Source organism: Coregonus clupeaformis, chromosome 26, assembly GCF_020615455.1.
Source record: "Coregonus clupeaformis isolate EN_2021a chromosome 26, ASM2061545v1, whole genome shotgun sequence".
NCBI lineage: Eukaryota > Metazoa > Chordata > Actinopteri > Salmoniformes > Salmonidae > Coregonus > Coregonus clupeaformis.
In genome coordinates this window covers 5,886,268-5,899,641 of record NC_059217.1, presented here as the reverse complement: position 1 = coordinate 5,899,641, position 13,374 = coordinate 5,886,268, and the positions used below count along the sequence as shown (strand labels likewise).

At 42.6% G+C, this 13,374-nt stretch overlaps 1 pseudogene; it reads left to right on the top strand.

Moving 5' to 3' along the window:
* The first annotated feature begins 8,504 nt into the window (after positions 1-8,504).
* On the top strand, positions 8,505-12,385 carry LOC121540047 (annotated as a pseudogene).
* Positions 12,386-13,374: the final 989 nt, after the last annotated feature.

Below are 13,374 nucleotides of genomic sequence, written 5' to 3'. Positions count from 1 at the left end.
TTTTAATTATTAAAATTGTGTTAATTATCTTTTAAACTGGTTAATCTATTGCTCAGTTATCACTTGGCTCATGTAAATAATTATGTAATTGTCCCTTTAAACATCCTAAGGTCAACATCCCCATAATGTTCACATTTCTCTCATGTAAATGTTGTAGCTACATATAAATATTAAATAAACAATTTATTTCGTAAATATCTGTTATTTTCTGTTATTTTCTTCACTACAATGCTGATGATTTCAAATTGTATTGGATTATTTTTTTTTAGCTGTTAAAGACATTGAATACATGTTGTTTAGTATATTTACCATATTTAGTATGTTTAGTTTTTTTCTCTGAAGTAAGTTCATTTAAAGTTGTGATTTGGTTTATGTAGATATGTTTCAATGTTGTTTAACACACAGTAACCAAGAACCTGATCTAATTTGTATATTCATACTGAGTTTGCAGCAAACAGAATGTTCGCCACAAGTTTCCCAGAATTGTTTGCCAGAAGTTCAAAAGTCACAAATTTACTGCAACAGTTTGTCACAAAAATGTGTGGCAAATTGGCCAAAGGTTTGCCACAGCTGTTTGCCAGAAGCCTGTTTTTTCAGTAAGGGATGAAGGAATTAGTATAGTGAGGGGTGGAGGGATGTGTACTTAATGAGGGAAGGAGAGATAAGTTTAACAAAATAAGCAGAGGTGGCATCACAGGTTCAAAAGTGGTGTTTTCTGGGGCCAAGAGTTTTTCCTGATCTCATGACCTGGGCTCGGTTTCCCTAAAGCATCCTAAGGCTAATTTCATCGTGAGCTCAATGGTTCTAACGATGAACTTAGCCTGAAGATGTTTTTGGGAAACCGGGCCCTGGTCAGGGAAAACGATTATAGATAGCTTCCATTTTCATCTGTGCTATCACTATAGGGTTGGGGGTTTTCTTGTTGGGTCATGTGAATTGGAAACACTCCTGGCCTAAGATGGATCAAACCCTTTCAAACAACACAAATCTTGGTATTATTAATTCTGAATCTGATATGAAAACTGCCAGAGACAACAACTTCAATGGACAACATACTCTGTAGTTTAGGGAACAACTATAGCAGGGCTGAGCGTTATGCAAAGGATGGTTTCAATGTCTTTAAATATTAAATTCACTCTCCACACACACACACACACACACACACACACACACACACACACACACACACACACACACACACACACACACACACACACACACACACACACACACAGTTAAGCAGTGGACATTGAAAAAAAAAAAAAGACAGACAGGTGTCAATGTAGAAAATTATTTTAATTTTATGTCATAAAACCTATTATTTGTTAATCTGATTAGTACTCTTCTGCAATTGTTAACTCTGTAAGCTTTATGTAAGGCAGGGTTACATTTAACACTATACACAGTATACTTTGTAAAAAGGCAGGGTTACATTTAACACTAAACACTTTATAGCAAAGATTTTTGTATTATGTTTAAGTCATAAAACCACTAAACTTGTGTTGTTGTCCTGGTCTCCATCTTGCCAACCAGAAGTTGGTTCCCTGGTGCTCACTGTAGGAACTGATTTCCTGTCAAATCCATATATTCAATCATTAAATCAACTACTTTCAACATTTTCATTGGAAATAATATCCCCCTTTTCATAAAGTAGATTTGATTGAATCTCACTCATTCTATTGCACTCTATTCTAACCAAATAAAATAAAATAAAATTGTATTTGTCACATACACGTGTTTAGCAGATGTTTTTCCGGGTGTAGCGAAATGCTTGTACTTCAAGCTCCGACAGTGCAGTAATATCTAACAAGTAATATCTAACAATTTCACAACATATACCCAATATACACAAATCTAGTAAGGAATGGAATTTAAGAATACATATATGGACAAGCAATGACAGAGCGGCATGGGCTAAAATACAGTAGAATATTATAGAATAGAATACAGCATATACATATGAGATGAGTAGTGCAAGATAAGTAAACATTATTAAAGTGACTAGTGTTCCATTTTTTAAAGTGGCCAGTGATTTCAATAGGCAGCAGCAGCCTCTAATGTGCTAGTGATGGCTATTTAACAGTCTGATGGCCTTGAGATAGAAGCTGTTTTTCATTCTCTCGGCCCCAGCTTTGATGCACCTGTTCTGACCTCGCCTTCTGGATGATAGCAGGGTGAACAGGCAGTGGCTCGGGTGGTTGATATCCTTAATTATCTTTTTGGCCTTCCTGTGACATCGGGTGCTGTAGGTGTCTTGGAGGGCGGGTAGTTTGCCCCTGATAATGAGTTCGGCAGACCGCACCACCCTCTGGAGAGCCATGCGGTTGCAGGCGGTGCAGTTGCCGTACCAGGCGGTGATACAGCCCAATAGGAAACTCTCAATTGTGCATCTGTAAAAGTTTGTGAGGGTTTTAGGTGCCAGCCAAATTTCTTCTGCCTCCTGAGGTTGAAGAGGCTCTGTTGCGCCTTCTTCACCACACTGTCTGCGTGGGTGGACCATTTCAGTTTGTCAGTGATGTGTACGCCAAGGAACTTGAAGCTTTCCACCTTCTCCACTGCGGTCACGTCGGTGTGGATGGGGGGTGCACCCTCTGCTGTTTCCTGAAGTCCACGATCATCTCTTTTGTTTTGTTGAAGTTGAGTGAGAGGCCCCTTGTGGGGCCCCAGTGTTGAGGATCAACGAAATGGAGATGTTGTTTCCCACCTTCACCACTTGGGGGCGGCCCGTCAGGAAGTCCAGGACCCAGTTGCACAGGGCGGGGTTCACACCCAGGGCCTCAAGCTTAATGATGAGCATGGAGGGTACTATGGTGTTGAATGCTGAGCTATAATCAATGAACAGCATTCTAACATAGGTATTCCTCTTGTCCAGATGGGATAGGGCAGTGTGCTGTGTGATGGCGATTGCATCGTCTGTGGATCTATTGGGGTGGTAAGCAAATTGAAGTGGGTCTAGCATGACAGGTAAGGTAGAGGTGATATGATCCTTGACTAGTCTCTCAAAGCACTTCATGATGACAGAGGTGAGTGCTACGGGGCGATAGCAAAGGTAACTGAACTAAATGACTTTCTTGGGTACAGGAACAATGGTGGCCATCTTGAAGCATGTGGGAACAGCAGACTGGGAAAGGGAGAGATTGAATATGTCCGTAAACACACCAGCCAGCTGGTCTGCGCATGCTCTGAGGATGCGGCTAGGGATGCCGTCTGGGCCGGCAGCCTTGCGGGGGGTTAACATGCTTAAATATCTTACTCAAGTCGGCCACGGAGAAGGAGAGGCCACAGTCCTTGGTAGTGGACCTTGTCGGTGGCACTGTGTTATCCTCAAAGCGGGCGAAGAAGGTGTTTAGCTTGTCTGGAAGCGAGACGTCGGTGTCGGCCACGTGGCTGGTTTTCTTTTTGTAGTCCGTGATTGTCTGTAGACCCTGCCACATACGTCTCGTGTCTGAGCCGTTGAATTCGGACTCCACTTTGTCTCTATACTGATGTTTTGCCAGTTTAATTGCCTTGCGGAGTGAGAAGCTACACTGTTTGTATTCTGCCATATTCCCAGTCACCTTGCCATGGTTAAATGTGGTGGTTCGTACTTTCAGTTTTGCGCGAATGCTGCCATCTATCCACGGTTTCTGGTTAGGGTAGGTTTTAATAGTCACAGTGTGCACAACATCACCTATACACTTCCTGATAAACTCAGTCACCGTTTCAATGTATTAGTCTAAATTATTTTCGCAAGCTACCCGGAACATATCCCAGTCCGTGTGATCAAAACTATCTTGAAGTGTGGATTCCGATTGGTCAGACCAGCGTTGAATAGTCCTTAGCATGGGTACTTCCTGTTTGAGTTTCTGCCTATATGAAGGGAGGAGCAAAATGGAGTCGTGGTCAGATTTGGCGAAAGGAAGGCGGGGGAGGGCCTTATAACCATCCCGGAAGTTCGAATAGCTATGGCCAAGGATTTTAGCAGCACGAGTACAACAGTCGATATGTTGATAGAACTTCGGCAGCCTAGTCCTCAAATTTGCTTTGTTAAAATCCCCGGCTACAATAAATGCAGCCTCAGGATATGTGGTTTCCAGTTTGCATAAAGTCCAGTGAAGTTCTTTGAGGGCCGTTGTGGTATCGGCTGAGGGGGGATATACACGGCCGTGACTATAACCAAATAAAACTATCTTGGGAGATAGTACGGTCGGCATTTGATTGTGAGGTATTCTAGGTTGGGTGAACAAAAGGACTTGAGTTCCTGTATATTACTACAATTACACCAAGAGTCGTTAATCATGAAACATACACCTCCGCCCTTTATTCCTGTCTGCGCGATGAACTGAGAACCCATCTGGCTGGACCGATTTCTACAGAATATCTCCAGAGAGCCATGTTTCCGTGAAACAAAGTATGTTACAGGCCTTGATGTCTCTCTGGAAAGAAATCATTGCCCGGAGCTCGTTGACCTTGTTAACCAGAGACTGAACATTAGCGAGTAGTATACTTGGAAGCGGTGGGTGGTGTGCACACCTCCTATGTCGAACCAGCAGGCCGCTCCGAGTGCCTCTCCTCCGCCGGCGATGTTTTGGGTCAGCCGCTGGAATCAGTTTAATTGTGTAGGCCCTGTGTAGCGCAGTTGGTTGAGCATGGCGCTTGCAACGCCAGGGTTGTGGGTTCGTTTCCCACGGGGGGCCAGTATGAAAAAAAAACTGTAAGTCGCTCTGGATAAGAGCGTCTGCTAAATGACTAAAATGTAAAATATAAAATGTAATTGCCCTGGGGAGAGTAAACAAAGGATCTGCTTTGGAAAAGTAATATTCCTGGTCGTAATGCTGGTGAGTTACCGCCGCTCTGATATCCAATAGTTTTTCCCGGCTCTATGTAATGATACAAAACACTGAGCTAATAATGTAAAAAATAATACATAAAAAAACAAATACCGCAAAGTTTCCTAAGAGCTAGTTGTGAGGCCGCCATCTTCGTCGGTGCCAGAATAGTCATGACTAACTTTTTCATTCAGCATCCCTTGGCCTTGGGTAGCAGCAGCAGATTGTTTAATCTTCTTTATCTTGTGCCAAACTTTTCTTCAGTGAGTAAATTATTAACGTTAGCTGCTAGCTGCATGATTGTATCAACCTAGCTAGCTAATAATAACTAGCTAGCTATCTAGCTAGGCTACTCTAAAGCTAACGTTAGTAGTTTTGTTTATATTGGATCATTCTAGCTAGCTTTAGAAGACAACTAAAATGCTTTTATTAACTGCTTTTATTAACAAATAGCTTGTTTTCCATGAACATTTGTGTTTGCTCTCCCATGATGCAGGCCACCAGGCAGGCAGGAGAGAAGGGTTTCCACTAGGAAACACAGCCGCAAAGTCAGATTCCACAGACCAGAGAGGAGCGAAGTAAGAAACCAAGTGCAGAGTCAAACAACGAGGTGCTGGTACAACCAAACATATACTGAACAGAAATCTAAAAGCAACATGTAAAGTGTTGGTTCCATGTTTCATGAACTGAAATAAAAGTTCCATATGCACGAATAGCTTATTTCTCAAAAATGTTGAAAACAAATTAGTTGACATCCCTGTTAGTGAGCATTTCTCATTTTCCAAGATAATCTATCCACCTGTGTGGCATATCAAGAAGAGGATTAAACACCATGATCATTACAAGTGCACCTTGCCACAGATGTCTCAAGTTCTGAGTGAGCATGCAATTGGCATGCTGACAGCAGGAATGTCCACCAGAACTGTTGCCAGATATTTTAATGTTAATTTCTCTACCATAAGCCGCACCCAACGTACTTTTAGAGAATTTGGCAGTACAGCCAACCGGCCTCACAACCACAGACCACATGTAACCATGACCTCTACATCCGTCTTCTTCACCTGCGGGATCGTCTGAGACCAGCCACGCGGACAGCTGATGAAACTGTGGGTATGCACAACCGAATAATTTCTACACAAACTGTCAGAAACCGTTTCAGGGAAGCTCATCTGTGTGCTCGTCGTCCTCACCAGGGTCTTGACCTGAATGCAGTTCGGCATCGTAACCGACTTTAGTGGGCATACGCTCACCTTCGATGGCTACTGGCAAGCTGGAGAAGTGTGCTCTTCACGGATGAATCCCGGTTTCAACTGTACCGGGCAGATGGCAGACAGTGAGGGAAAAAAGTATTTGATCCCCTGCTGATTTTGTATGTTTGCCCACTGACAAAGAAATATTCAGTATATAATTTTAATGGTAGGTTTATGTGAACAGTGAGAGACAGAATAACAACAAAAAATCCAGAAAAACGCATGTCAAAAATGTTATAAATTGATTTGCATTTTAATGATGGAAATAGGTATTTGACCCCCTCTCAATCAGAAAGATTTCTGGATCCCAGGTGTCTTTTATACAGGTAACGAGCTAAAATTAGGAGCACACTCTTAAAGGGAGTGCTCCTAATCTCAGCTTGTTACCTATATAAAAGACACCTGTCCACAGAAGCAATCAATCAATCAGATTCCAAACTCTCCAACATGGCCAAGACCAAAGAGCTCTCCAAGGATGTCAGGGACAAGATTGTAGACCTACACAAGGCTGGAATGGGCTACAAGACCATCGCCAAGCAGCTTGGTGAGAAGGTGACAACAGTTTGTGCGATTATTCGCAAATGGAAGAAACACAAAATAACTGTCAATCTCCCTCGGCCTGGAGCTCCATGCAAGATCTCACCTCGTGGAGTTGCAATGATCATGAGAACGGTGAGGAATCAGCCCAGAACTACACGGGAGGATCTTGTCAATGATCTCAAGGCAGCTGGGACCATAGTCACCAAGAAAACAATTAGTAACACACTACACCATGAAGGACTGAAATCCTGCAGCTCCAGCAAGGTCCCCCTGCTCAAGAAAGCACATATACATGCCCGTCTGAAGTTTGCCAATGAATATCTGAATGATTCAGAGGAGAACTGGGTGAAAGTGTTGTGGTCAGATGAGACCAAAATGGAGCTCTTTGGCATCAACTCAACTCGCCGTGTTTGGAGGAGGAGGAATGCTGCCTATGACCCCAAGAACACCATCCCCACCGTCAAACATGGAGGTGGAAACATTATGCTTTGGGGGTGTTTTTCTGCTAAGGGGACAGGACAATTTCACCGCATCAAAGGGACAATGGACGGGGCCATGTACCGTCAAATCTTGGGTGAGAACCTCCTTCCCTCAGCCAGGGCATTGAAAATGGGTCGTGGATGGGTATTCCAGCATGACAATGACCCAAAACACACGGCCAAGGCAACAAAGGAGTGGCTCAAGAAGAAGCACATTAAGGTCCTGGAGTGGCCTAACCAGTCTCCAGACCTTAATCCCATAGAAAATCTGTGGAGGGAGCTGAAGGTTTGAGTTGCCAAACGTCAGCCTCGAAACCTTAATGACTCGGAGAAGATCTGCAAAGAGGAGTGGGACAAAATCCCTCCTGAGATGTGTGCAAACCTGGTGGCCAACTACAAGAAACGTCTGACCTCTGTGATTGCCAACAAGGGTTTTGCCACCAAGTACTAAGTCATGTTTTGCAGAGGGGTCAAATACTTATTCCCCTCATTAAAATGCAATTCAATTTATAACATTTTTTACATGCGTTTTTCTGGAAAATTTTGTTGTAATTCTGCCTCACTGTTCAAATAAACCTACCATTAAAATTATAGACTGATCAGGTCTTTGTCAGTGGGCAAACGTACAAAATCAGCAGCGGATCAAATACTTTTTTCCCTCACTGTAGCTAGCTATATAGCTAGCTACAACACAGACCTCAACATCTTGTAACTTAGCGCTAATGTTAGCTAGCTAGCTAGTGCATGTGGCCAGACGTGATAGGGTTGTCCTCTGTCATTTAGACTAACAACAAGCACACACCATAGACATGTTAATCACAGATCAGACATTGTGTTCAAGCCAATATGGCTTGAAATGTTTTGGCCAGTTTCTTTCCTATAGATTTGAGTGGTGGTGGTAACTGTTTGTAGCTAGATAGATAGCTAGGTAGTTGAGTTGGTTGATTTCACTGGAATATTGCCTTGCCAAGCCCCAGATCCGCAGGCAGGCGGACACCTGTTATATCATTAAAGTGGCATTTGGAACAAATGGTTGATCCACTGCAGGGAAGACAAAGGGGAGGGTGTATAAGGGGGCATTTTGTGATTGTTTCTATATGTACAGCTACACCATAAAATGTTTTCAACCAAATGTAACTTAAATATGACATTGTGTGTGCTTGCATTTTGCAGGAGTGCAGTGTAACATGTTGGTGAAGGTCCAATGCCAAAAATGCAAGAAGTTCATGAAGTTGCAGCCTGGGTTCTCAGCAATCAAGGTGAATATATGAACTGTCTGATGTATTTTCTAAATTGAACCCTTGGGCTTGATTTGGGTCAGACCCATTCTGTTGCCCCCTAGGTGGCTTATCTCCCTGTATTCTGACTAGTCTCTCTTTTTTGTAGTCCAAAATAGGTTTGGACTGCCCTCTGCAGCACAAATACAAATGTTTGATGATTCCCAAATTGAGGTGGAGGAGAATGTCCTGCTGGACCTGATTGAGACCAATCCAGACCTGTGCCTCACAAAGATCTTGATGAAGGTATCTTTCTACAGTCTCATGTAATGATATCAAATAACATGAATGTATAGATTGAATGCTTTGATCCATTGTTTGTGCTCAGACTTTTCTCCTGCAGATTGTTCGACACCTAGTTTGTGCACATTATCCCTCTCGTCAAGTGATTTAGACCTGAGATCTCCAGAAAGACCGTCTAAAAAGGCCAACGACTCCGCAGCAGCAAAAGAGGAATAATGATAACTGATATTGGATGTTGATAATACCATTTCTGTGTTTGCTCTTCATGGAGATTCCGACAGCATAAACCATCCCTAAATTGTTTAACTTTTCTCTTGTCTTAATAGATGGTCCGAGATGCCCTGACTAGTAGACCTGGTGTGCAAGACGTATTAGAAGAGTACCAGACAATCAAAACATTGGACCACAGAACCAGGAGAGAGATGACTGCCATCTTAGTCAGCCACATGAGAGATGCATTGGTAAGCTTCTCATTAGCCAATCTGGCCACAACCAATGGATCAAAACAATCAAACTATACATTCATGTAATTTAAGCCTTCTGTAGCTCAGTTGGTAGAGCATGGCGTTTGCAACGCCAAGGTTGTGGGTTCGATTCCCACGGGGGGCCAGTATGAAAAATGTATCGCTCTGGATAAGAGCGTCTGCTAAAATGACAAAAATGTGGCATCATTATGAAACTGTAGGAAGATATAGTACCTTCATCAACAAAACGTTGGTTAAACATATTTGGCATGTGTATGCTTTACTGTTTTTGAGCAGAAGGCTTCCCACTCGTCAACAGAGAGAACGTTATGCTCTTGGAATTGTGATCCTCTTTCCTTCATTGAAAGATCCCTTTTCCGCCAAAGGCTATGTAAGTGCTGGTAGAGCATGCTTGCTTTAATACTTTGACACTTGTTTTGTGGACTGAAAGGGGCATCAAACAGTCATAGAATCAAGTCTAAAAATAATAACCATTTGACTACAATGTTGGTCACCTATCTAAGGAACACTTCTATGATCCTGACACAGGTAAAGGATATCTGAATTATCGCCTGAAGACAGTATCAAGGAAGACCTCACGTCGACCCATCAAGAAGAGTATTTCACCCCAGTCAGGAGGCCCAACCCATAGGAGGAAGACTGACCTGGACACCAGCTTGTTGGTGATGCTTGCAAGGAGGCCATATCATTCCTTGTCCACTCGGCCGATGAAAAACAAATCTATCAGAAGATGGAGGTGTTCCAGTATCGCCAGGAGCTAGTTTATAGTCCAGACAGAAGCACAAATGTCCTCACAGTCCTTCCCAGGTTTCTGGACATCAAAGGATTGATGTGTGATGTAGTATGTATTGGAATCAGAACTACATACTATTTGTCTGATTGAGATGAGATGATTTTGTGTTGGTAATGAAGTTGAGTTGATCCACTTTGTTTTAGGTGAATCAGGACTTTTTGCTGATGTTCGACAATGAAACATCTTCTAAGCTCCTTGAAAAGTGGGACACTGTATTGAAGCCTAAAGTCAAACTGGCAAGATCCCTGACTACGACCACCGATTTGCGTCGCCTCCTGAAGTCTGCAGAAAAACTGCCAGAGAATGACAGCGAAACCAGTAAGTGGATTCTCTCATGGGTAGTGCAATGTTTCAAACTCAGCAATATTGTTTTACAGTGGGGAAAAAATGTATTTAGTCAGCCACCAATTGTGCAAGTTCTCCCACTTAAAATGAGAGAGGCCTGTAATTTTCATCATAGGTACACGTCAACTATGACAGACAAATTGAGATTTATTTTCTCCAGAAAATCACATTGTAGGATTTTTAATGAATTTATTTGCAAATTATGGTGGAAAATAAGTATTTGGTCACCTACAAACAAGCAAGATTTCTGGCTCTCACAGACCTGTAACTTCTTCTTTAAGAGGCTCCTCTGTTCTCCACTCGTTACCTGTATTAATGGCACCTGTTTGAACTTGTTATCAGTATAAAAGACAACTGTCCACAACCTCAAACAGTCACACTCCAAACTCCACTATGGCCAAGACCAAAGAGCTGTCAAAGGACACCAGAAACAAAATTGTAGACCTGCACCAGGCTGGGAAAACTGAATCTGCAATAGGTAAGCAGCTTGGTTTGAAGAAATCAACTGTGGGAGCAATTATTAGGAAATGGAAGACATACAAGACCACTGATAATCTCCCTTGATCTGGGGCTCCACGCAAGATCTCACCCTGTGGGGTCAAAATGATCACAAGAACGGTGAGCAAATATCCCAGAACCACACGGGGGGACCTAGTGAATGACCTGCAGAGAGCTGGGACCAAAGTAAAAAAGCCTACCATCAGTAACACACTACGCCGCCAGGGACTCAAATCCTGCAGTGCGAGACGTGTCCCCCTGCTTAAGCCAGTACATGTCCAGGCCCGTCTGAAGTTTGCTAGAGTGCATTTGGATGATCCAGAAGAGGATTGGGAGAATGTCATATGGTCAGATGAAACCAAAATATAACTTTTTGGTAAAAACTCAACTCGTCGTGTTTGGAGGACAAAGAATGCTGAGTTGCATCCAAAGAACACCATACCTACTGTGAAGCATGGGGGTGGAAACATCATGCTTTGGGGCTGTTTTTCTGCATAGGGACCAGGACGACTGATCCGTGTAAAGGAAAGAATGAATGGGGATATGTATCGTGAGATTTTGAGTGAAAACCTCCTTCCATCAGCAAGGGCATTGAAGATGAAACGTGGCTGGGTCTTTCAGCATGACAATGATCCCAAACACACCGCCCAGGCAACGAAGGATTGGCTTCGTAAGAAGCATTTCAAGGTCCTGGAGTGGCCTAGCCAGTCTCCAGATCTCAACCCCATAGAAAATCTTTGGAGGGAGTTGAAAGTCTGTGTTGCCCAGCGACAGCCCCAAAACATCACTGCTCTAGAGGAGGAATGGGCCAAAATACCAGCAACAGTGTGTGAAAACCTTGTGAAGACTTACAGAAAACGTTTGACTTGTGTCATTGCCAACAAAGGGTATATAACAAAGTATTGAGAAACTTTTGTTATTGACCAAATACTTATTTTCCACCATAATTTGCAAATAAATTCATAAAAAATCCTACAATGTGATTTTCTGGATATTTTTTTTAAATTTTGTCTGTCATAGTTGACGTGTACCTATGATGAAAATTACAGGCCTCTCATCTTTTTAAGTGGGAGAATTTGCACAATTGGTGGCTGACTAAATACTTTTTTCCCCCACTGTATGTGATTCGCCCTCAGACCGAGAAATGAAATGTCCTCCCCGCTGCTGCTGCTTCATCTCCTCCCACCACCAGCAGGAGGGAAGAGGACCAAGATCAGTGCCAGTGATGCTGTGGGCAGATAGTGCACTTTCATAAGGTAAGATGATACAGTAATTGTTGTGATTAATTTTTTGGGTTGTCTCTTCATTGTCTTAACATGTGAAGATTGACTTAAAAAGACCCTTTGTGTTGCAGTCATGCTGCAGCATTGAAGACCATCTTGATGGGAGCCATGGTCGACAGCCATACCTCCTTGCCGTCGGAAGAAGAGAGCAAGATTGACAACTACTACATCGTGGTGGACAAGAGGCTTGTTCCCTGCCAGGCAACTAGTGGTCTGTGTGCGTTTTGATGAACTGTTCAAAGCCCACTTTTGTCTTTAACCTGATGTATGATGATGCTCGTCAACTTCTACACATTTGTGCAGTCAACCATCTACAACATTGATGTAGGCAAAACAAGAAAGGCCCCTAGCGTGATAGAGTTGAGGACAAAACTTCTTAACTAGATAAATGTATATTACGGTGCTTTTGATGTCAAGCGTTGCACAGAAACAGTCAGTCATTGATATCTCATTTGAGAATTAAGCATAGCTTCTATCCCTCCACCAAGTTTAGATTGGTCTGTGCTCAAGATAGTTGTAGATGGCAGTTCAACATACACAGGTTTCAGAAAACATTTGAATAGTATTCATAAGGATATCTGTCAAGTAGTAGATGCATTAAGCTTAGAAGGGCCCTCTCATGTTGCCGATTCTCCTGTCCAGTCAGAAGCTCCACAAATGGGTGGCGACATTGGTGTCCCAAATAACACTCAAAGTGATTGTTTTGAGAAGAATGGACAGTCTTGCTAAAGATATGTGTGCCTCCATTGCCAAGTTGCAAGCTAGTGGTGTTGCAAATAGTGTTGCGTCAACTGTAGTGTGTGATTTAAAAGAGCTTACTACTGGGCTGCACTCCCAAATTAAACAAGATGTTCTGTCATTTATGCCTATGGATAACCCCTCTACATCTGCTGTAAAGGATAGTTTTGAGTACTTTGAAAACCCATTTGCCAGTTTTAACACAGAAACCAAGAGAACAAAGTATTTCAACCAAAAATGGGGTGTTGTGGAGCCAGTAGAAGTAGTGTTGGGAGTTAGATATGATAACAGGTGAAATAAACAAACTGGCATGTATGAACAAGTACCAGTGAAAGACACTTTTGTATATCTTCCTATACTGGAAACATATGTTAATGTGTCGTAATTCTGAAATCTGTAAGTTATTGGAAAATGCACCTAGGGATACATCTGTGGAAGACACTTATGAAGACTTTTGTGATGGAAGTTACTTTAAGACTCATCCCTTGTTCTCAAAACATATAAATGCTTTACAGATCCAATTGTACTATGATGACTTTGAAACTGCCAACCCGCTTGGATCGAAGCGTGGTGTTCACAAGATTGGCACCATTTATTTTGTCCTCAGGAATCTGTGACCCAACTTTAACTCTGTT